This window comes from Lagenorhynchus albirostris, chromosome 5, assembly GCF_949774975.1.
Source record: "Lagenorhynchus albirostris chromosome 5, mLagAlb1.1, whole genome shotgun sequence".
NCBI classification, from domain to species: Eukaryota; Metazoa; Chordata; class Mammalia; order Artiodactyla; family Delphinidae; genus Lagenorhynchus; species Lagenorhynchus albirostris.
This window is the reverse complement of record NC_083099.1, coordinates 35,342,684-35,364,890: the sequence shown is the minus strand read 5'-3', so window position 1 is coordinate 35,364,890 and position 22,207 is coordinate 35,342,684. Positions and strand designations below refer to the sequence as shown.

The 22,207-nt window shown below is 40.7% G+C and overlaps 1 long non-coding RNA gene and 1 pseudogene across 1 annotated transcript; one reads left to right on the top strand and one right to left on the bottom strand.

Moving 5' to 3' along the window:
* Positions 1-665: 665 nt before the first annotated feature.
* On the bottom strand, positions 666-6,976 carry LOC132520444 (uncharacterized). Its single transcript, XR_009540550.1, has 4 exons — positions 6,822-6,976; positions 5,734-5,822; positions 3,838-3,884; positions 666-1,508 (listed from the first exon to the last, which is right to left on the bottom strand). It is a non-coding gene; the product is annotated as an uncharacterized LOC132520444 (long non-coding RNA).
* A 4,804-nt stretch (positions 6,977-11,780) lies between these two features.
* Positions 11,781-17,414, top strand: LOC132520202 (elongation factor 1-alpha 1-like; annotated as a pseudogene).
* The last annotated feature ends 4,793 nt before the right edge of the window (positions 17,415-22,207 follow it).

Genomic DNA, 22,207 nt, shown 5'->3' with positions numbered 1-22,207 from the left:
AGCCCCATGTCTCGAGAATCTATCATCATAGTTTTTTTTTTAATACTTCTCCTCAGAGAGATAATATATGCTCGTTTATTTCTTATCCTACAGATATGACTTTCTTCAGTTCTATACTTGTGCATTAAAAAAAAAGACCAAGCCAGTCTCAAATGAAAGCCTCACCAACCTAAAAGCTTACATAAATGGTTGAAGAAGGGAAATTAGTAAGTAGGCTGTGTAATCCTCTTCCTCTCCAACTCCTATATTTCCTTTCAAGCCTCACCTCAAGTTTCCTGGAGATCTTTCCTAATCAACCTCTCTGCCAATCCTTCTCCGACTTAGCATTTCTTGCACAGCGACTGTATCATTCTGTTGTGTGTAGTCCTATGGTGATTTAGAATAGCTTGTTTCATTTGTGAAAGTTCTGAGGCCAGTTTTGAAGTAGTTTTTCTTGGTCCCATTTCATTACAAATGCAATTTCATTGCATTCCTCATTTTCTATTCCTACACTTTCATACATGACTTTCTCTCAACCACAATTAATAAAAAAATTTTTAATTAAATTTATAATTGAGGCATAGTATGTATATGTACACAAATTTTAAGCAAACAACTCAATAAATGTTTACATATAAACATACAGTCATGTAGCCATTACTGAGATCCAGGTATAAAAATGTCTCCAATACCACACCTGACTCCTGTGAGCCCCACCCACTCAGTACCTCTATAGTAGTTTTGTCTACCTTTTTAATTTTATTTTATTTTCTTAATTATTTATTTGGCTGTGTCAGGTGTTGGTTGTGGCACGCAGGATCTTTGTTGCGGCATGAGGGATCTTTCGTTCCATGCCAAAGCGCACAGGCTCAGTAGTTGCAGCACATGGGCTCTCTAGTTGTGGCACGCAGGCTCTAGAACTTGCAGGCTCAGTAGTTGCGGCGCGCAGGCTTAGTTGCCCCGCAGAATGTGGGATCTTAATTCCCCGACCAGGGATCAAACCCACATCCCCTGCATTGGAAGGCAGATTCTTAACCACTGGACCACCAGAGAAGTCCCAGTTTTGCCTATTCTTGAACTTTATATAAATGGGACCATAACTGTGTGTATTCGTTTTTCTTTTCTTTTAGTATTTTTAAATTGTGGACATATATATATATTTTTATAAATTTATTTTATTTTATTTTTATTTTTGGCTGCATTGGGACTTCATTGCTTCACATGGGCTTTCTCTAGTTGCACTGAGTGGGGGCTACTCTTCACTGCAGTGCCCAGGCTTCTCACTGTGGTGGCTTCTCTTGTTGTGGAGCATGGGCTCTAGGCACATGGGCTTCAGTAGTTGTGGTGTGCAGGCTCAGTAGTTGTGGCTCGTGGGCTCTAGAGCACAGGCTCAGCAGTTGTGGCGCACAGGCTCAGTTGCTCTGTGGCATGTGGGATCTTCCTTGACCAGGGATCGAAACCATGTCCCCTGCATTGGCAGGCAGATTCTTAACCACTGTGCCACCAGGGAAGTCCCAACTGTGTGTATTCTTAAAACAAAAACAAAAACAACAAAAAACCACTTTTTATTTGGAAATAATTTCAAAGTTACAGAGAAGTTGCAATAATAGTTCAAAGAACATCCATGTACCTTTTACCTAGATTCACCTATTGCTAACATTTTGCACCCATTTGCTTTATTATCTATCTACCTATTTTATATAAATATTTTTTCCTGAGTCTTTTCCTGAACTTTTGAGAGTAAGTTGCACTCCCTGTGACTCTTTTCCTCTGGATACTTCAGTGTGCATGTTCTAGAAATAAGAATTTCTCTTACATAACCACAGTAGGGTTGTCAATTTAAGTAAATTTAACATTGATACAATACTTTAATCTAAAGTTCATGTCCCAGGGGAGGGATAAATTAGGAGTTTGGGATTAACATATACATACTACTGTATATAAAATAGACAACCAACAAGGACCTACTGTATAGCATAGGGAACTATACTCAATATTTTGTAATAACCTATGGGGAGAAGAATCTGGAAAAGAATATACATATATATAGATATATAGATATGTATAATTGAATCACTTTGCTGTACACCTGAAACTAACAACATTGTAAATCAACAATACTTCAATAAAAAAATATATAAAGTCCATGTTCCAATTTTAGCAATAATGTACTTCCTAGCATCCCTCCCCACCTCCAATACAGGATCTAGTTTAGGATCAGTATTACATTTGGTTGTCATGTCTCTTTAATCTCTTTTAATCTGGTATCTATACCCAGTCTTTTCTTTTTTTATGCATTTGACATTTTTTGAAAGCGTTCATTCCCTTTTTCTTTGGGGGGAATTGCCTGACATTCCTTAATGACTAAATTCAGATTATACATTCCAGCTGGGATATGATAGAAGTGATATTTTGTCTCAAAGTATTATATCTGGTTTCATGATATTCATCTGTCCCATATTGGTGCTATTAATTTTGATCACCTGGTAATTACTGTATAGTTAGTGTTTTCCCCTTTTAACTAGTAAGAAATCCATGGGAAGACACTTTATTTTTTTTCCATTATGATTTGTCACAGGATATGGAATACAGTTCCTGTGCTATACGGTAGGACCTTGTTGTTATCCATTCTATATATAATAGTTTGCATCTGCTAACCCCTAACTCCCAATTCGTCTCCCTGCCCTCCCAGCAACCACAAGTCTGTTCTCTATGTCTATGAGTCTGTTTCTGTTTCATAGGTAAGTTCATTTGGGTCATACTTTAGATTCCACATATAAGTGATATGATGTTTGTCTTTCTCTGACTCACTTCGCTTAGTATGATAATCTCCAGGTCCATTCCATGTTGCTGCAAATGGCATTATTTGATTCTTTATATGGCTAATATTCCAGTGTGTGTGTGTGTGTGTGTGTGTGTGTGTGTGTGTGTATATACCACATCTTTATCCATTCATCTGTTGATGGACATTTAGGTTGCTTCCATGTGTGGAGAGATACTTTAATACCATGCAAATATCCTGCTTACCATCAAAATCTGTCCCTCCCTCCCCCTTGATTTAGTATCCACTGATGATTCTTGTCTGTACCATGATGGCTGCAGAACAATGATTTTCCAACTCTAGCACCCCTTCCACATTTGTCAGCTGGGCAGCCAACATTCCATTGAAAGCCATTGTCCTCCCTTCTCTCCCACTTATTTATATGTATTATTGTATGGAGTTATGGATTCCTGTGTTTCAAATATCTTGAAATTTAAAAACTGACTACTTGTAAAAGCATCTTTCTGTACTTGTTCTATTGTTTTTTTAGATCTACTTATTCGTGTGCCAGTACCACATGGGCTTTGTTCATTCTTTAAGCAGTGTTTATGGTTTAGAGTTTGGAAAGATAAATCTTTCCCCATTTACTTATTATCTTTAGAATTTCTTTTGAGGTTTCCTCTATCTTATTACTCTGGATGAATTTGAGAACCATTTTTACAGAATTATACCCTCATGCATTTTCTGTTCACTGCCTTCCCTCAACTCTGGAGGGAGTATGATGGAACGGCCCTGGACTTTTAGGTACAATTTAGAAATAACAGGCAATTTTATGAAATGTAGTCTTTTCACCAGGAACAAGTCTGCCCTCCATTTATTCAAGTTTTAATCTGACCATTAACATCTAGAAGCATAGGGTACATAAATGTGTGATTTGCCCTGTGGGCCTCTCAAATGGTTTCAGACCTTTACAAGAATGTCACTATGGTACTTGGAGTCAACCAAGAGAAGGGCAAATAGAATAACCAAGGAAATTGAAAGACAGAAAAAAAAAAAAAAAAAGAAGATGCTCCAGTATGTTCATTTAATTCACTTACCAAATAAGCCTTCTGGAGGTTCTGCCTGTCACCTGCCGAGCACTATGCTGGTCAGCAGGACGCAGAGGGGAAGTCAGACCAGAGGAAAGAATAAGGTCAAATGAATAGAAGGAAAAACAAAATCATCAATATGCTCATTCCATTCTCTTCTCATGTGTGCCTCTTGGAGGCCTTCCCATGCCACCTGTGAAACCTGCCCCTGGGAGTTCACAGAAGACTAAAGCTGATGTCTAATGAAGTAGGCAAGGAATGATCGAGAATCTCCCTATCAAATTTCAAAACTTTTGACCACCATGCAGCCTCTTAGAGCTTGAAGAAAGAGGTTTTTAGGATAGATAATAGGAAGTCCTGCTTAACACAGCAGGTAGTAAAGTGCTGGATGGACAATTACTAGTAGTTTGATAATGAGTTTTGATTAAATGTAATATGATTAATTCATCATGTGTTAACTTACAGCCTAGGGGACTGCACACACATGGGGCAGAAAGAAGAAAGGAGAGTTTATATGTATATAGGACCTTTGCTTTTTTACATTTCATTGAGAAAAATATAACTTAAAATCTGGAAACTTTTCCTGAGAGCTTCACTCTTTACCTCCTGCACCAGGGGACAGAGCTGCCTAGAATGGCAGACACTTCCAGTGGTGTCACTTGGCAGCATTTAGATCCCAGTTTTCTGGGCTCCACAATTAAGATCATAGGCTCCACTGTCAATGACAGTGAATGGGTCTAAGAAGTGCTCATCAAGTCTCTTTAGCTTTTATCAGCTTCTCAGCACCGTTTAGGAGACTGTCAGCTCCTGGGACGTGGCCCAAATCACTTGCCATGCTGTCAGGCCATGCCTGAGCCCCCCAGAGCAAGCATCGTGCCCCTGCTGGGAGAGCAGCCAGTGTCACCACCCTGCAGTGATTCCAGGCTTGAGCCCTCCCTGTGGTGTAGGAGATGCTTTCAGGCCATAGCTCATTTCTCCCTCCTCTTCTCCCTTCGTCCTTCCTTCCATCCCCTCCCTCCATCCCCTCCATAGGTATCTGGGAAACACTCCTTCAAGTGTTCTCCTAACTCCCGAATTTAAGTCTTTAGTAAACAAGAATTTAACAATTATTTATTATGTCCCTCTTGTTCTGGATAAATGGAAGGGAATAAATTCCTTCCAGTATTTAAGTAAATTAAAGTGGAACTCAAGACTCACAGTTAAGTTTCAAATCTGCCACTCAGAAAATCCTCCAGGGGACCTCCTTCCCTTCCTACCTCCCCGCTTTCCTTCCTTCCCTGTGAGAGGTGGTGTGACTTATTATAAAAGCACATACACTGTAGGACCATATATACCTGGAAATACAGACCTAAATATTCTTTGCAGGCAACACAGATAGGAAAGATGGAGTGAGGAGAGATGATTACACCAGAAATGAGACTAAGAATAGTTGGTTCACTTTTACTTTGCTTTCAAGGAGGCAGGTAGGATTAAATACCTTTCTTTATCTGAGTCAATGAATCATACTCTTTTTCAGAGGAAAGACAGCTCTTCCTGACATTGCTCCCTGAGAGGATTGAGTTGTGCAGCCCCTGGTATAAGGAACATGGACAGTGTCCTCAGCAGTAAGGGCTGTGACAACACCAGCCCTCTCTTGCCCTCACAGAAATGGTTTACTGGAGACAGACACAGCTATGGTGTCAATGTTAATACCATTCCCCTCCTGCCAGCTGAATCACCACCTCCTACCAGGCAGGCCATGTGGAGTCAGCCTCCTTCCTCCCTTGCCATGTTACAGCCCACTCTTCCCAGGGCTGTGGACTGGTCCTGATGAAGATACTTGGACCCATCCAATACCCACAAGCTAGAGTCATATGTGCTTTTGCATTCCTTCCTGCTTTCCACATAATGGCCTAATAATTTTACCCAGGGCATTAGCTCTTCTCTGAGATCCTGGGAATTCCAAGATGGTATTAAGGGTCCTTGCTTGGCTCACTGGGGTGACAAATCCAGTCCTAGGAGTGGAGACAGAAAAGGGAAATAAGGGAAGGGTGAGCATTGACCCCTCAGGAACTTGTTAAAGGAAAGAAAAACAGCGATATCCTCAGTTGGAAGCAGGGGAGGAATTACTGGTAAGTGGAGGAGGAAGCCTGTGCACACCTCTCAGGGAGAGCCCAGCTACTCTTGTCTTAAATAGAGGAGATTTTGAACACATGTAACTTGGTACAGTCTTTCTGAGGGGCAATTAGGTATTCCATATCCTTTGATCCAGTCATTTCCTTTTCAGTAATTTACTTAAGAATAATTAATGATGTCCACAAAGGTTTAGCTATAAAGATGCCCGTCATAGCCTGTTTCCAACTGAAAAACCAACCCCCCTAAACTTTAAGACACTGAAGGATATATTACCAACGGAAAAAGACTATGAAACAGCATGTACAGTATAATCCTATAGAAACATACACATGCATAGGCACAGAAGTTCTAGAAGATGTTAACAGTCTTAGTAACTCTACAAGGTGGGATCATGAAGTGTTTTTCTTTTTTTTCTAAACTTATATAATAAACAAATATTACTTTTATAATACAGTTTATTTTTAAGTTTTAAAAATCAGTTACTCCTTTTCTTTCATGTTCTCTTAAAATCCAACTGGATGATTGACCCATAATGATTTTTCCCTAATTTTTATTTATTCAGTCAGTGGGTTCTCTGAATGTCTCTCTAATTTCAGTGAGACTAGGAAACATCCCTGGCTCAATGTAGAATCAACAAACAAACAGTTCAGGAGGTAACAAAGAGGAATCACGCCCCCTCACTGTGGCCAGACCAATAATTAAACACAGAGATGAGCAAATAAGAAATGGTGGGATCTCCATGCCTGGGAGCACCAAGGTCCTAAAAAGCTCAGGCACTTTTCTGACTGATGGTGAAATAGAAGGGTCACTAGACAATGTCTCAAAGTTGGCATGATCGTTGACCTTCTGTGTTTGATAATTAGGTCAGCCTAACTTACCACATAAATAGAAGAAATGACTAATCCACAGACATTCTTCATAGGCCTCCCATCCATGAAGAGGCACAGAGTCCAAGAGTGACTACCTGTCTTGTCCAATGCTCCTTCCCACCTCATTAGATGGAGAGAAAATTGAGACGACGTCCTTAAAAAGATGCAAGAGTTCACTATTCTATTACATTTTGAATCAATGCTTATTTTTAAAGAAGTTGGTTCAGCAGTTTTAGCTGGTATGACTTCTTTGATATTCTGGAAACTGAGGATTTTTTTAAGTCTCCTACTGTTTTACTGCCTAAATCTATTTGCAAGTCTAATCAATATCTACTAGTCATGCTTAAGACCCTTGCTCAGGTTAAAACAATAACTATGGAGTTGTCCAACAGGGTAATATAACTATTTAGACTTGTAACGTGGAGTGAAGGGCAGATGTTTTCATCCTTACTTTCTATTCACCACTATTAGCACCTGACCCCTCAAATACATACTTGGTCCTCTTGCTCTGGATGGGAAGCTGAGTTAGCCCTGCCAATAGAGCAGTTTCACTTGGTTGTAAATACAAGTGACATCAACCAGAGTTCCCCAGTCTGGTGGTAGGTGATCCCACACCCAAGGCCAGCCCTTCCTCTCACACTTACTCCCATCCAGTTCTCATCAGGCCTGGCTCTGGCAAACCAGTCTTCTTTCCACTCCCTTCCCATCTCAGGTGATGGGAGAAGAGGTGAGAAGTGGTGAATTTAAGGGACATGACACCTACCTTTTCTTCTGCAGACTTGGGAGAAACTGCCTCCCAGAAAATTGTCTAAACCACATCTACAGATGTGCCCTGGGGAAGGGGGCTCCTGTTTCCCCACAGCTGAAGAGAGGGCTCTCTACCAGAACAGTTAGGAAGCTGGGGCCCTGCCCAGAATGTGTGACCAGGAGTCTAGAGGGGCACGACCTTCAGTTCTCACCCAGCTTGGCCATTCACTGGATATTTGACTTGGAGATGTCACATAATCTCTGAGTTGCAATTTCCTCATCTGTAGAGATGATAACCAACTGACTCACAGGGTGGTTGAGGATTAAATGAGAGACTGGGTAAAACATCTGACAGTTGGGGGGGTTTCAATAACTGTCATGCGGTTATTACCTTCAAGTCCTGAGGGAGAGGGGCCCTGATGAGGCCTGAGAGGGAGACTCAATGATCAGTAAGTCAGCTTCACCCCCACTAGAGACCCTACAGCTCCACAGCAGCTTCTCTAGGTTCTTCTAAAGCATTCAGCCAGGAGAAGAACAGTCTTCATCTATCCCAATTTGCATCCAAAGAAACTAAGTTAATAGATAAAGTTTTCTCCACTTTCCATTTTTCCTCTCAGTAGTTTCCCCTAAACCTCTGATACTTGCTGCACGTGCAGGACAAGTGAAAAAAAATACAATTGCAAATATTACAACAACAATAACAAACTTTGAAAACTTCAGAGGAGCTAAAATTGAGTTTGTTTCACTTGTGATCTTATCATGGAGATACTAAAGCAACATATTTCTAAGGCAACTTAGAGCAATTTTTAATACATGTTTGTACATGAGGCTAAATCACAGTTCATAATAGAGGAAACCAAATATATCAATCTTTTAGGGAGATCTTCAAAGATAATTCTGACTCCCAAGTTGTTGTAGAGAGGACACAGGAAAGTCAGGGACCCAATTTTGGTAAAAGGTCTGCCAGCCACTTGTTTGGTGAGAACTGACCGAGTCCCAGGCCTCTTATTCTGCCCATTTCCTCAGTGATCACACAGGCTGATTACTTCTTCCTTTTTTTTTTTTTTGACCATGCGGCATGAGGGACCTTAATTCCCCAATCAGGGATCAAACCCTTGCCCCCTGCAGTGGAATCACAGAGCCTTACGCACTGGACTGCCAGGGAAGTCCCAGGCTGATTACATCTAACATTTGTGTAGTTTTACAAGATGTGAAGCATTTTCCCAGGGGGCACTCTCACAAGGACATAAAAACACTTTATAATATAAAGTAGTACTATGCACATATACACATTATTATTACAATTTAATAAAATTTTCTCCCATGTGAATTGCTCTAGGGAGGTTCCCAAATAACTGACCCAGGTGCCCTACATGACTTGCCCATCTGTACACCATGCTGTTTCAGGCCAGTGGTTCTGAACCTTCACTGAGCTTTAAGAAACACTGACATCTGGGAACCAGCTCCAGAGATTCTGAGGATACTGGACTTAGGTTTTAAAAGCAACCTGCATGGTTCTAAGTTGCAGCCAAGGTTAACAAGCACTGTGTCAGGTGAGGGTAAAACTTGCCTTTGTAAACCACGGTGAGAATTTCCTGTGTTTGACGTAGTTTGGATGGACCTCCTCATAAATGCACATCTCAATGGCTCCTGGGCCACAGAACCTTGAGCCTCTCTCTTTATGGGAAATGGTATTTAACAAAGGGCTTTGGGTCATTAAATCACAATATTCTTCCCATGGCAAAGGCATCCTCGTGGTTACTGACTAGAGAAAGGAACCATGTAAGCAAGGTGATGTAAGCAAGAGATGCTGCCGGTTCTAATTTTCCAGGTTGAAAAAAGTCTAGAGTTTTTATAGAATAGATCTTTTCCTTATTTACTTTCTTTTCATCAGTTCTTTATTCTTTGCCTACTTCCTCTGCTTTGACTCATGTTTTCCTAATTATCCATGTCCTCTGTGGATACTGTAACCTCAATTGTGTCCCTTACGGTGACATTTTAGCAGCAGGCTGGCTGTTATTGGCAGCTGGTAAAACTCTCTGTTGGAGGAGGGAAGGGGCCCCCTCCTTACAATCACCAGTACTCCTTTGTGAGGTAAAGCATCACGTTCATTGTTTCTACAGTTAGCAGAAAAAAAAGGACAGTCAGCCAACAGTTCTTTTGTCATCTTTGCTTCATCATTTCAACATACCATTTTAGATAAGGACATTTATGTTGGATGCCCAATGAATATTATTATTCATTCTGACAGAGTCCCATTAATATCTTTGTTAGGACTTTTGTGATGCAGTTACTTCCTTCTCAAATAAAGCAAATTCAATGCAGTGCCGAACTTGATGGATATCTTATCTTTTCTCTTTAAAAACAACAACAAATTTTCTAAATGCCCTGACACATACTCGATGCTCATAAAAAGTCTGCTTTAAGAGAATCAAGATCACAACTGTCACTTTCACTCTTCCTGTCAAATGTCAGGAAGGAAAAATTAGGCGTCTCCATGCCAAAAAGATTCTTTGGCAAGCAGAGTTAAAGTCACTTATTTGCTTTTATGGTGTTATGGGTTGCATTCATTGAGATTAATTTGGCTCATCTAACTTGAGCAGGTCACCTCATTAATCTAAAAAGAATGAAAAACAATGCATGGCAGGGACTGCTGTAAGTTCTTTGGAAACAACATTTAAAAGCAGAAAAGCAAATAATGGGATGGAGGCTGGCAACCATGCACACGCAGGACTCTGGCTGTTTTCCGGAGGGGACGATTACACTTCAATTGGGTCCTCTCACTTCAGGGAATCCTGGGCAGTCGCTAGAGGCAGGATGTTGATGGCAGCTGTCTTGTACTGCATGCTTTGTTGTTTCTGGGGCTCAGTTCCCACTAGTCCTCAGGAATTACGACTGGAAGCTGGCAGATGTGACTTTATAGCAGATACAGCAATAACACTGGAAACTGAAGGAGAAATGTCTCTGGTTACAATGAAGTCAACTTGATAGAAAATTTCTGAAAGCAGGGGAAACTTCTTCCATCATTAGTCAAGTAACTCTTTTGTGAAGAACCAGTTCCTGTACAGAAGACAGGTAGCCACCAAGTGACATGTGACAAGGAAGCTCCTAAAGACGTTTGCCCAAGGGGGCCTCATAGCACGAGACCTACTTCTGTCTGTCCGTGTTTACATGCTCTGGGGACAACATTTCAGTAACACTGCTATCAGCAATGTGCCCCACATCATCACAAGAACACTCCATTATGAAACAATTTATAGAAGCAAGATAAGCACCACCAGCCCATTCTCCTGCCATACTTCCTGCAAGAGTAGGGGGAACTTCCAAAGCAGTGACCTTCAGCCAATGTGGGCACTAATGGGCATTTTTTTTTAAAGTGTATTTTATTGTATAGTTGATTTACAATGTTGTGTTAATTTCTGCTGTACAAAAACATGATTCAGATATATATATATATATATATATATATATATATATATATATATATATATATACTCTTTTCCATTATGGTTTATCACAGGGTAATGAATGTAGTTCCTTGTGCTATACTGTAGGACCTTGTTGTTTAACCATTCTGTATATACTAGTTTGCATCTGCTAATCCCAAACTCCCAATCCAGCCCTCCCATGCAGCTCCTCTCCCTTGGCAACCACAGTCTGTTCTCTATGTCTGTGAGTCTGTTTCTGTTTCGTAGATAAGTTCGTTTGTGTTACATTTTAAATTCCACATATAAGTGATATCATGTGATATTTGTTTTTCTGCCTGACTTACTTCACTTAGTATGATAATCTCTAGGTCCATCCATGTTGCTGCAAATGGCATTATTTCATTCTTTTTTATGGCTGAGTAATATTCCATTGTGTGTGTGTGTGTGTGTGTGTGTGTGTGTAAAACATATTCTTTATCCATTCATCTGTTGATGGATATTTAGGTTGTTTCCATATCTTGGCTATTGTGAATAGTGCTAAAGCAGGTATGTCTTGACCAGTTGGCCTTACTGAGGCCTACAGAATTTATATGAGGCCCAATATTTACCTATTTTATAACTAATAGCTAATACCAACTAAGACTGGAAGAAATGTCTAAACTGAATGAAGGTTGTTTACAAAAATTTCCTCATTTCAAGACAAAATCTAAAACAGTGGATCAAGTTCAAGCCCATTTGAACTCCATGCCTTTCCATCTGCCAACACAGCTCAGGAGTCAGCCACTAGTATTGCATGGGCTCCAAACAGAAAGGTGAGTGACCCATGTCCAGACCATGTACTGCTTATCCATTGTAGGCAGAGTTCCATTTTCCTCGAGTTAAATATTTGATGACAAGAGCTGGAGCCAGAAAGTGACCTAAGATTCTTAGCAAATCACAGGTGTTTTGCTTAGTGCCTGTTGGACCAGGCAGACTTTGGCTTTTGTACCCTGTAAGCATAGAGAAGGCATCCTCCTTTCCCACCTGGCTCAGTAGAAGTCAGGTCACTTCTTCTGGGCCACTGAAAAAGTTTGTGGGAACAGGGTCCTGATCCTCTTCAAAAATAGGAAGCTGTACAAGGTGCTGGTGGTGGGGAGCGGGGGTGAAGTGGATTGTCTGCTCCCTGTCTGGCTCTAAGTGACAGGGCTCACACTTGTGATCCTAAAAGGTGATCAGAAAATTTCTCCTTCAAACTCAAATGCAGACACACAGTCCATCTGCAGATGTAATGGGAAAGAACCTTTGTATTGTATTGTAAGTTAATCACTAAAGGGATGTTGCCTATAAGCTTAAATTATACATAATGGCCCATCTTTGGGAACCCTGCCTCCCAGGTAATGAGCATTAAGCTAAAATACCTTTGCTTAGGGTACCCTGTTGGAGAGAGGAAAGACTTGTTGGACTTTTACTCAATTTGTGAACTGGTTTGTTTGCTTCTTTGGATGCTAGCATTTATATGTGCCATTTGTGTTTTGTCTTGAATTTCTGTCTTTAAAAATGGGGAATGTTTTAAATATCCCTTAAAGAAAGTCCTCTGAGGTAGGTTGTAGATAAGTGATCTGATTACAGCCATGAACGCACGAGTGAGAAGAAGATAATATTTTACTGTAAAAATGTGTGGCCACTGTACCTGTCCGGATCTCCACAGGGGGTTTAGTCAGGGTTATCTTGGGACCCTGTGCACCATGCACTGCTACCCTTGCTGTGTTAATTACATCATTTATGGTCTCCTGTGTCATTGTATATGTAAAATTCCAAGACCAAACTTGAGGGTTTATTTAGGATTTACTGTTTGTCCTCTGAGTTTTTCACTTCATTTTGTTTGGTATTGTTTCTTCATTTACAGTCAAATTTTGTGATATTTAAAACTTTTACTGATGTCAAATGGAGAAAAGGAATGGGGGGGGGAATGGCGTGTCTGTGGGACATTCCTAGGGAGAAGAGAAAAAGATTCCACTTGGTTCCTAAAATCGCCAAAACCCTCAGTCCAGAATTCTCCCTGTTTGGTTGATGCCAAGGCAAAAAGTCATCCTTTAAAGGTTAGAGATGATCAATTACTATTTATGGCTATTCTGTGAAGAAGCAGGGAAGAATGATGAAATCCTTTATGAGCAAGCATTTGCGCTATTATATCAAGGAAAATAAGAAAAGGAAGAGAATGAGAGTGAGAATATGTTGCTTCAAATCTTAACTCCTCCATTCTTTTTTAATGGCTGAGTAATATTCTACTGTGTGTGTGTTTATATATATATATATATATATATATATATATATATATATATATAAAACACATCTTTATCCATTCACCTGTCAATGGACGCTTAGGTTGCTTCCATGTCTTGGCTATTGTAAATAGTGCTGCAGTGAACATTGGGGTGCATGTATCTTTTCGAATTAGAGTTTTGTCCAGATATATGCCAAGGAGTGGGATTGCAGCACCATTTGCAGCACCATGGATGGACCTAGAGATTATCATACTAAGTGAAGTAAGTCAGGGAAAGACAAATATCATATGATATCACTTATATGTGGAATCCAAGAAGAAATGATACAAATGAACTTATATTCAAAACAGAAATAGACCCAAAGACATAGAAAACAAACTTATGGTCACCAAAAGGGAAAGGAGGGGGAGGGATAAATTAGGAGTTTGGGATTAACATATACACACTACTATATACAAAATAGATAAACAACAAGGTTCTACTGTATAGCACAGGGAAGTATACTCAATATTTTCTGATAACCTATAAGAGAAAAGAATCTGAAAAAGAATATATATATATATATGTATATACAGTATAACTGAATCACTTTGCTATACACCTGAAAGTAACAAAACACTGTAAATCAACTATATTTCAGACTTCCCTGGTGATGCAGTGGTTAAGAATTCACCTGCCAATGCAGGGAACATGGGTTCAAGCCCTGGTCTGGGAAGATCCCACATGCCACGGAGCAACTAAGCCTGTGCGCCACAACTACTGAGCCTGCACTCTAGAGCCCGCGAGCCACAACTACTGAGCCCGTGTGCCACAACTACTGAAGCCTGTGCGACTAGACCCTGTGCTCTGCAACAAGAGAAGCCACCGCAATGAGAAGCCCACACACCACCATGAAGATTTGCCCCTGCTCTCCGCAACTAGAGAAAAGCCTGTGTGCAGCAACGAAGACCCAAAGCGGCCAAATAAATAAATAAATACAATTTAAAAAAATCTATTATACTTCAATTTAAAAGTCTAATTCTGGGGGGAAGATAAAAAACCTTAACTCCTCCAGCTGTTATGCCAATATATCCACCCCTTCCACTACTTTCCCTTCCTATCCAACCCCAATTCCTGACACTGGGGCTCAGAACTGCCCCTCCTTATAGGGATCAATTAGAAAATCCTGTGTTAGTTCCTGGGGCACAGGCATTTGGTCTAGTACCGCCATCTAAGACCTGACAGGGCACCCAGTTTGGGCCCCTCCCAGGGCAGGGCAATTTCCCTTACACCTTTATCTCATGTGGGGACTAAATGCAAATGATCAGTCAGCTGTGTTTCTCAGACTTCTTTAACTGGAAAGATTGCAACCCTCCTTCATAAGGAGGGTCCTCTATAACTGAAGCCCACTTGGTATCACCCACAGCTGAACTAAAATGGGACCCTGATGAGGGAGGAATGCCCTTATTTATAATACTACTTATTAGTGCATCTGGGCAGGGCTTTGAAAAGGGGAACCAAAGCAAAATAGTTCAAACCAAATTCAAGAAATTCAGCAAAAAAACAAATCCCTCTGAATTTTTGGAAAAGATGTATCAAGCCTACAGACATTATACTAATGTAGATCCTGAGGCCCCTGAAAATATTAGAAGGATAAATTTGATCTATTTTGGGCAAAGTGTCTCAGATATTGGGAGGAAGTTGTGAAGATTAGATGGTGCATTTGGAATGAATCCTTCTCAATGGGTAGATGTTGTTTTTAAAGTGTTCAACAGGGAACAGCAACAGAAGAATGAAGATGTAAAACAAAATGCCACTTTTTTGGCACTGGATTCCTGAAAGGGGAGTAAATGGAAGAGAGGTAAGCCCCTACTGGGGGAGAAACAATGAGCTTTCACCCTTAAGTTTTTCTTCAGAACAGCTTGACATCAGAGTTCCACGAGAACATCTTTAACCCTACAGATGGTGCTCATGAAAACCCCAGGAGACAGAGCTCTCTTCCCCTGCCCCCCATCCCAGGTCTATGAAAAGGTAAGACCAGAGTGTGTGCTAACAGCACCCCAGGGAAGGCCAAAAACACATGGCCAATAGACATCCCCTTAAAAAGGGACGCTGGGACACGTAACCTAAAGCAATACCCTCTGAGGTAAGAGGATCACTTCTCCCACAGACTGACTTGTCAAAATACCATCCAGTATATTCAGAAAAGGACAAAGAGAGGGTCGAGGAGTAGGGTTTCACTTGGATCGCACCTTGCCTGGCTGGAAATGTAGTGCACAATTGTTTTAATTCCTAAGGTGAGCTTGGACCCTGTGCTGCAGCACATTCATATTAGTACCCATTACAGGAGCGATGCCACCTTACAATGGATTCAAATATATATAATGGGGCATAACCTATAGAAGACCATACAGTGAGTCACTCAGAATTGCATGATTCGTGCTAAAAACAACCCAAAGACTGCTGTTGGACCTTCCCAGATTGGGGCCCAACACAAAGGAATCTGTGCCACCAACGACTGGACACAAATGCCTTGAGCTACAGGAAATTTCAGATACCTGCTAGTGTTTGTGGACACTTTTTTTCAGGATGGGTGGAAGCAATCCCACCTGGACAGAAAAAGTCTCTGAAGAGGATTGCCTGGGTCTTGGACAAACTGAAAGCTGAATATGAGTGTGGTACCACCATCGATATCTCCCTGTGGGAATCCGAGACCATAAGTACTACATGACTATTACTGATGCCTCAGGACACAGAGACTTTATCAAAAACATGCTTCCAGGTACATCCCAGTCTGACCATGATGTCCTCATTGTTGCTGCTGATGCTGGTGGATTTGAAGCAGGTATCTCCAAGAATGGGCAGACCCATGAGCATGCCCTTCTGGCTTACACTCTTGGTGTGAAACAACTAAGTGTTGCTATTAAATGGATTCCACTGAGCCACCCTACAGCCAGAAGAGGTATGAGTAAATTGTTAAGGAAGTCAGCACTTACATTAAGAAAATTGGCTACAACCCCAACACAGGAGCATTGGTGCCAATTTCTGGCTGGAATGGTGACAACATGCTGGAGCCAAGTGCTAACATGCCTTGGTTCAAGGGATGGAAATTCACCCAAAAGATGGCAATGCCAGTGGAACCATGCTGCTCTGGATTGCATCCTGCCACCAACTCATCCAACTGACTAGTCTTTGAGTCTGCCCCTCCAGGACATCTACAATATTGGTGGTATTGGTACTGTCCCTGTGGGTTGAGTGGAGACTGTTTTCAAACCTATCGTGGTGGTCACCTTTGCTCCAGTCAATGTTACAACTGAAGTAAAGTCTGTTGAAATGTACCATGAAGCTTTTGTGAAGGCCTTTCTGGGGACAGTGTGGGCTTCAATGTCAAGAACATGTCTGTCAAAGATGTTCGTTGTGGCCATGTGGCTGGTGACAGAAAAATTGACCCACCGATGGAAGCAGCTGGCTTCATACCTCAAGTGATTATCTTGAACCATCCAGGCCAAATCAGTGCTAGATATGAACCTGTCCTGGACTGTCACACAGCTCACATTGCTTGCAAGTTTGCTGAGCTGAAGACTGATCATTATTCTGGGAAAAAGCTGGAAGATGGGCCCAAGTTCGTTTTTATTTTATATTTGTTATTTTTAAAATTTTTGGCTGCACTGGGGCTTCGTTGCTGCGTGCAGGCTTTCTCTAGTTGCAGCGAGTGGGGGCTACTCTTCACTGCAGTGCACAGGCTTCTCATTGGGGTGGCTCCTCTTGTTGCAGAGCACGGGCTCTAGGTGTGCAGGCTTCAGTAGTTGCAGTGTATGGGCTCAAGTTGTGGCGTACAGGCTTAGTTGCTCTGTGGCATGTGGGATCTTCCCAGACCAGGGATTGAACCCATGACCCCTGCACTGGCAGGTGGATTCTTAACCACTGTGCCACCAGGGAAGTCCTGGCACCAAATTTTTGATCTGGTGATGCTGCTATTGTTGATACGGTTCCTAGCAAGCCCTCATGTGTTGAGAGTTTCTCTATCCTCCTCTGGGTTGTTTTACTGTTCATGGCATGAGACAGACAGTTGCTGTGTCATTAAAGTGGTGGAAAAGAAGGCAGCTGGAGCTGGCAAGGTCACCAAGTCTGTCCAGAAAACTCAGAGGCTAAATGAATATTATCTCCAATACCTGCCACTCTAGTCTTAATCAGTGGTGGAATAATGGTCTCAGAACTCTTCGTAAAAAGACTGATTAATGATAACAATGAATTGTATAAACTTCAGAAGGAAAGGAGACTGTTTTGTCCACCACTGGTTTTGTGTGTGGCAGTTTAAAATTACTGGTTTTTAAAATCAGTACTTTAAAAATTATTTTATTTTGTATTGGAGTATAGTTGATTTACAATGTTGTGTTAGTTTCAGGTGTACAGCAAAGTGATTCAGTTACATATATTCTTTTTCAGATTCTTTTCCCATATAGGTTATTATAGAATACTGAGTTCCCTGTGCTATACAGTAGGTCCTTGTTGATTATCTATTTTATATATACTAGTGTGTATATGATAATCCCAAACTCCTAATTATCCCTCCCCCCCCAACCTTTCCCCTTTGTTTTTTTTTTTTTTTTTTTTTCCCCTTTGGTTTTTTAAGTCTGTGTTTCTGTTTTGTAAATGAGTTCATTAAAATCAGTACTTTTTAATCAGTTAAAGCCCTCAAGGAAATTATCCCCTGATTTGGTTTAAGGCATTGGAACTACATTAATCCCGGAGACCACAATCAACAGGAAAAACTGAGAAAATGAATACTAACTTAACTTGGGATAAGGCTTTGTCAGTTGCCCTGCTATGGATTAGTGGCTCCCAGAAGCAGGCTTAAATTAAGCCCCTTTGAAATACTGTATTGTAGTTCATCTAGGTGTCTGCCCAGGCAGGAGAATCTATAAATGCTCTGAAAGACCTAGCAGTTGCCAGTTATGCTAAAACTTTGGGCATTATACTAAACCCTGTTCTTGAGTTTGACTCCAACAGGTCTGCCTATTGAACTTAAGTAAATGGTAATTTCATTATGGCCGGAGACGGGTCAACCTATTTAATTTTTTCCAAATAAACAGCACAGGAACTTAGTATATGTATTGGGAACTGGAACTGAACCCCAACCCCAAGTTCAATTACAAATTAGACAACAAAGTGCTAAGGAGTTTCATCAGGTTCAAATGGTTGTAGATAAAAAAGGAAAGAGGATTTTACTGCTAAAGATTCTAAAGAATATTCATTGCCCCTGTTCAGCAGGAAGTAGCCAGAGCAGTCTTTGTCCCTTTCCCCACAAGACTGTGGAATGGACATTGGCAATGGGGAATTGTAATAGGGAAGAACCTTTGTATTCTATTACAAGTTAATCACTAAAGGGATGTTGCCTACAAGCTTAAAGTATATGCACTTCCCAACTCTGGGAACCCTGCCTCCCAGGTAATGAGCATTAAGCTAATATACCTTTGTTTAGCTCACAGGAAACATCTGGACCAGGCCCACCTGTGAATTAACACATCCCCTCTGGAGGCTGGCTGGAACCAGGAAATGTTTGACTTTACTCCCTCTGATTTTATTATATAAGAAACTTGAATTCTAACTCAGACAAGATGGTTCTTTGGGATATGAGTCCACCATCTTCTTGGTCTGCTGGCTTTCCTTGCCCCAACAGCTTGTCTCTTGATTTACTGGCCTGTCGTGGGGTGAGCAGCACAAGCTTGGACTTGGTAACACAAACTCTAGAGGAAGATGGTGATGGGTCTGGGGCAGGCTCTCTAGTGGAGAGGACTCCCTGCCTTCTTCAAAACACCATATGTCCTGGCTCCGCTTCTGTCATCTGGCTACTTTCAGATATGATTCCTTTCCTGCACTGTGTAAAGCATCCTTGCTGAGTAATGATTCCCCCCATCAATGGCTTCTGGGCAATTAAACACAGTTTTTCATGCAGAAGAGGTTGGGGACTCCTGATACAAACCTCTGCAAATACCTTATTCAGAAACAAGAGTTTATGTTCTCCCAGCAATAACTGTTCATTTGTTTTGCAAGGTAATAGCTGCTTCCCATAACTTCAGCAACCTTGACATACCTATAAGTTCACTAAAATCTTTTGGTCAAATGCAGCTAATTAAAGCAGAATTGATGCATACGGTATTCAGAATTTCAAAGTTAAATACACATAAATAGTCCCTAATCATAGTATGGGGCAAACCTAACTAATGGGTACCATTTTAAGTTTTGGTTATTCTTGAATTTACACATTCATATCAATTTTAGAATCAGTTTCAACAGTTCTATGGTAAGTCCTGTTGAGATTTTAAAAATATGATTGCTGAATTCTTTACAATATTGAATCTTTTCATTCACAACTTAAAAAATGGAGAAGACTATCTTGGTTATCTTTTATGTCCTTCAATAACATCTTATCTTCTCCAATAAGACCTTAGAATATTTGTCAGGCTTTTTTTCCTCGGTAACCTTTTAAAAAATTGCTGTTGTGGATGGTATCCACTTTCCTCCCATAGAATTTCCCAATATTGCTATTATATGTTTGTATATTGATGCTGTATTCAGTCACCAGAACCATTAAAGTCACAAGTCTTTAATTAAAAGAGATGAAGTATAAATGAAAACTTTAAACGAGATGTGGCTACAGTTGGATTTAAAATTAAGAATAAGAAATGCAATGTTGGCCGGAAAATACTGTTACGTTTTTGTGTGATTTCCTGATAACTAATGGATTTGTTATTAAAAGGTCTAACACTGTGGTTATTAAGTCTCTTGGGTGGCCATGTGAATCAAGTCTCAGAAGATACCTGGAGTTTAAAAAGTTAGACTCTGTGAACCCTCAGGAATCTGGTCCAGAGGAAATCCAGTAGTTAAATGAGGCCTGCTTATACTTAACATTTTTAAGCTTAATTATCTGTTATAAGTAGCCATTAGTAAACATTTTCATTCCATACAATGAAGAGAAACCCAGGAGCTATTAACATTTTGAGTAATAAGTGATTAATAAGTTTGCTGAGGGACTTCCCTGGTGGCACAGTGGTTAAGAATCTGCCTGCCAAGCAAAGGAAACCATAAACAAGACCAAAAGACAACCCTCAGAATGGGAGAAAATATTTGCAAATGAAGCAACTGACAAAGGATTAATCTCCAAAATTTATAAGCAGCTCATGCAGCTCAATAATAAAAAAACAAACAACCCAATCCAAAAATGGGCAGAAGACCTAAATAGACATTTCTCCAAAGAAGATATACAGACTGCCAACAAACACATGAAAGAATGCTCAACATCACTAATCATTAGAGAAATGCAAATCAAAAGTACAATGAGATATCATCTCACACCAGTCAGAATGGCCATCATCAAAAAATCTAGAAACAATAAATGCTGGAGAGGGTGTGGAGAAAAGGGAACCCTCTTGCACTGTTGGTGGGAATGTAAATTGATACAGCCACTGTGGAGAACAATATGGAGGTTCCTTAAAAAACTACAAATAGAACTACCATATGACCCAGCAATCCCACTACTGGGCATATATCCTGAGAAAACCATAATTCAAAAAGAGTCATGCACCACAATGTTCATTGAAGCTCTATTTACAATAGCCCCGAGATGGAAACAACCTAAGTGTCCATCATCGGATGAATGGATAAAGAAGATGTGGCACATATATACAATGGAATATTACTCAGCCATAAAAAGAAACGAAATTGAGCTATTTGTAATGAGGTGGATAGACCTAGAGTCCGTCATACAGAGTGAAGTTAAGTCAGAAAGAGAGAGACAAATACTGTATGCTAACACATATGGAACACATATGGAATTTAAGAAAAAAAAATGTCATGAAGAACCTAGGGGTAAAACAGGAATAAAGACACAGACCTACTAGAGAATGGACTTGAGGATATGGGGAGGGGGAAGGGTAAGCTGTGACAAAGTGAGAGAGAGGCATGGACATATATACACTACCAAACATAAGGTAGATAGCTAGTGGGAAGCAGCCCCATAGTACAGGGAGATCAGCTCGGTGCTTTGTGACCGCCTGGAGGGGTGGGACAGGGAGGGTGGGAGGGAGGGAGACGCAAGAGGGAAGAGATATGGGAACATATGTGTATATATATATAACTGATTCTATTTGTTGTAAAGCAGAAACTAACACACCATTGTAAAGCAATTATACTCCAATAAAGATGTTAAAAAAAAAAAAAAGAATCTGCCGGCCAATGCGGGAGACACGGGTTCAAGCCCTGGTCTGGGAAGATCCCACATGCCACAGAGCAACTAAGCCCGTGTACCACAATTACTGAGCCTGCACTCTAGAGCCCGCATGCCAAACTACTGAAGCCTGCGCGCCTAGAGCCCATTCTCCGCAACAAGAGAAGCCACAGCAATGAGAAGCCTGCTCACCACAACAAAGAGTAGCCCCCGCTTGCTGCAACCAGAGAAAGCCCGTGTGCCACAATGGAGACTCAACTCAGACCAAAAAAAAAAAAAAAAAAAAAAAAAAAGTTTGTTGAATGTACACCCAGGCCATTTCAAATCCCTTTTGGAAGGCATCAAGGAAAAATAATTACAGGACTTCCCCAGCGCTCCAGTGGTTAAGACTCTGAGCTTCCACTGCAGGGGGCAGACTGGATCCCTGGTCAGGGAACTAAGATCCCGCATGCTGCAGGGCATGGCTGAAAAAAAAGGAAAAATAATTACACCTGTCTTATAGTTGAGTGATCTAACTAAAAAATAACTATACCTCCCAACAGAAGTGTAAATAAGACCCATAATTTATGATCTTATTGTGTCAGGCCTTTAACTATGACATAAACATTTCTATAATCTAGATAAAAATCTCAATTCCTTTTTCTTTTTAGGACTCAGGAAATAGTTTCTTTTACCTAAATAGGTAACACCATAGTCCCCATATGATTTGACACTGTTCCACAACCACCCTTTCACAAAGACAGACAAGTC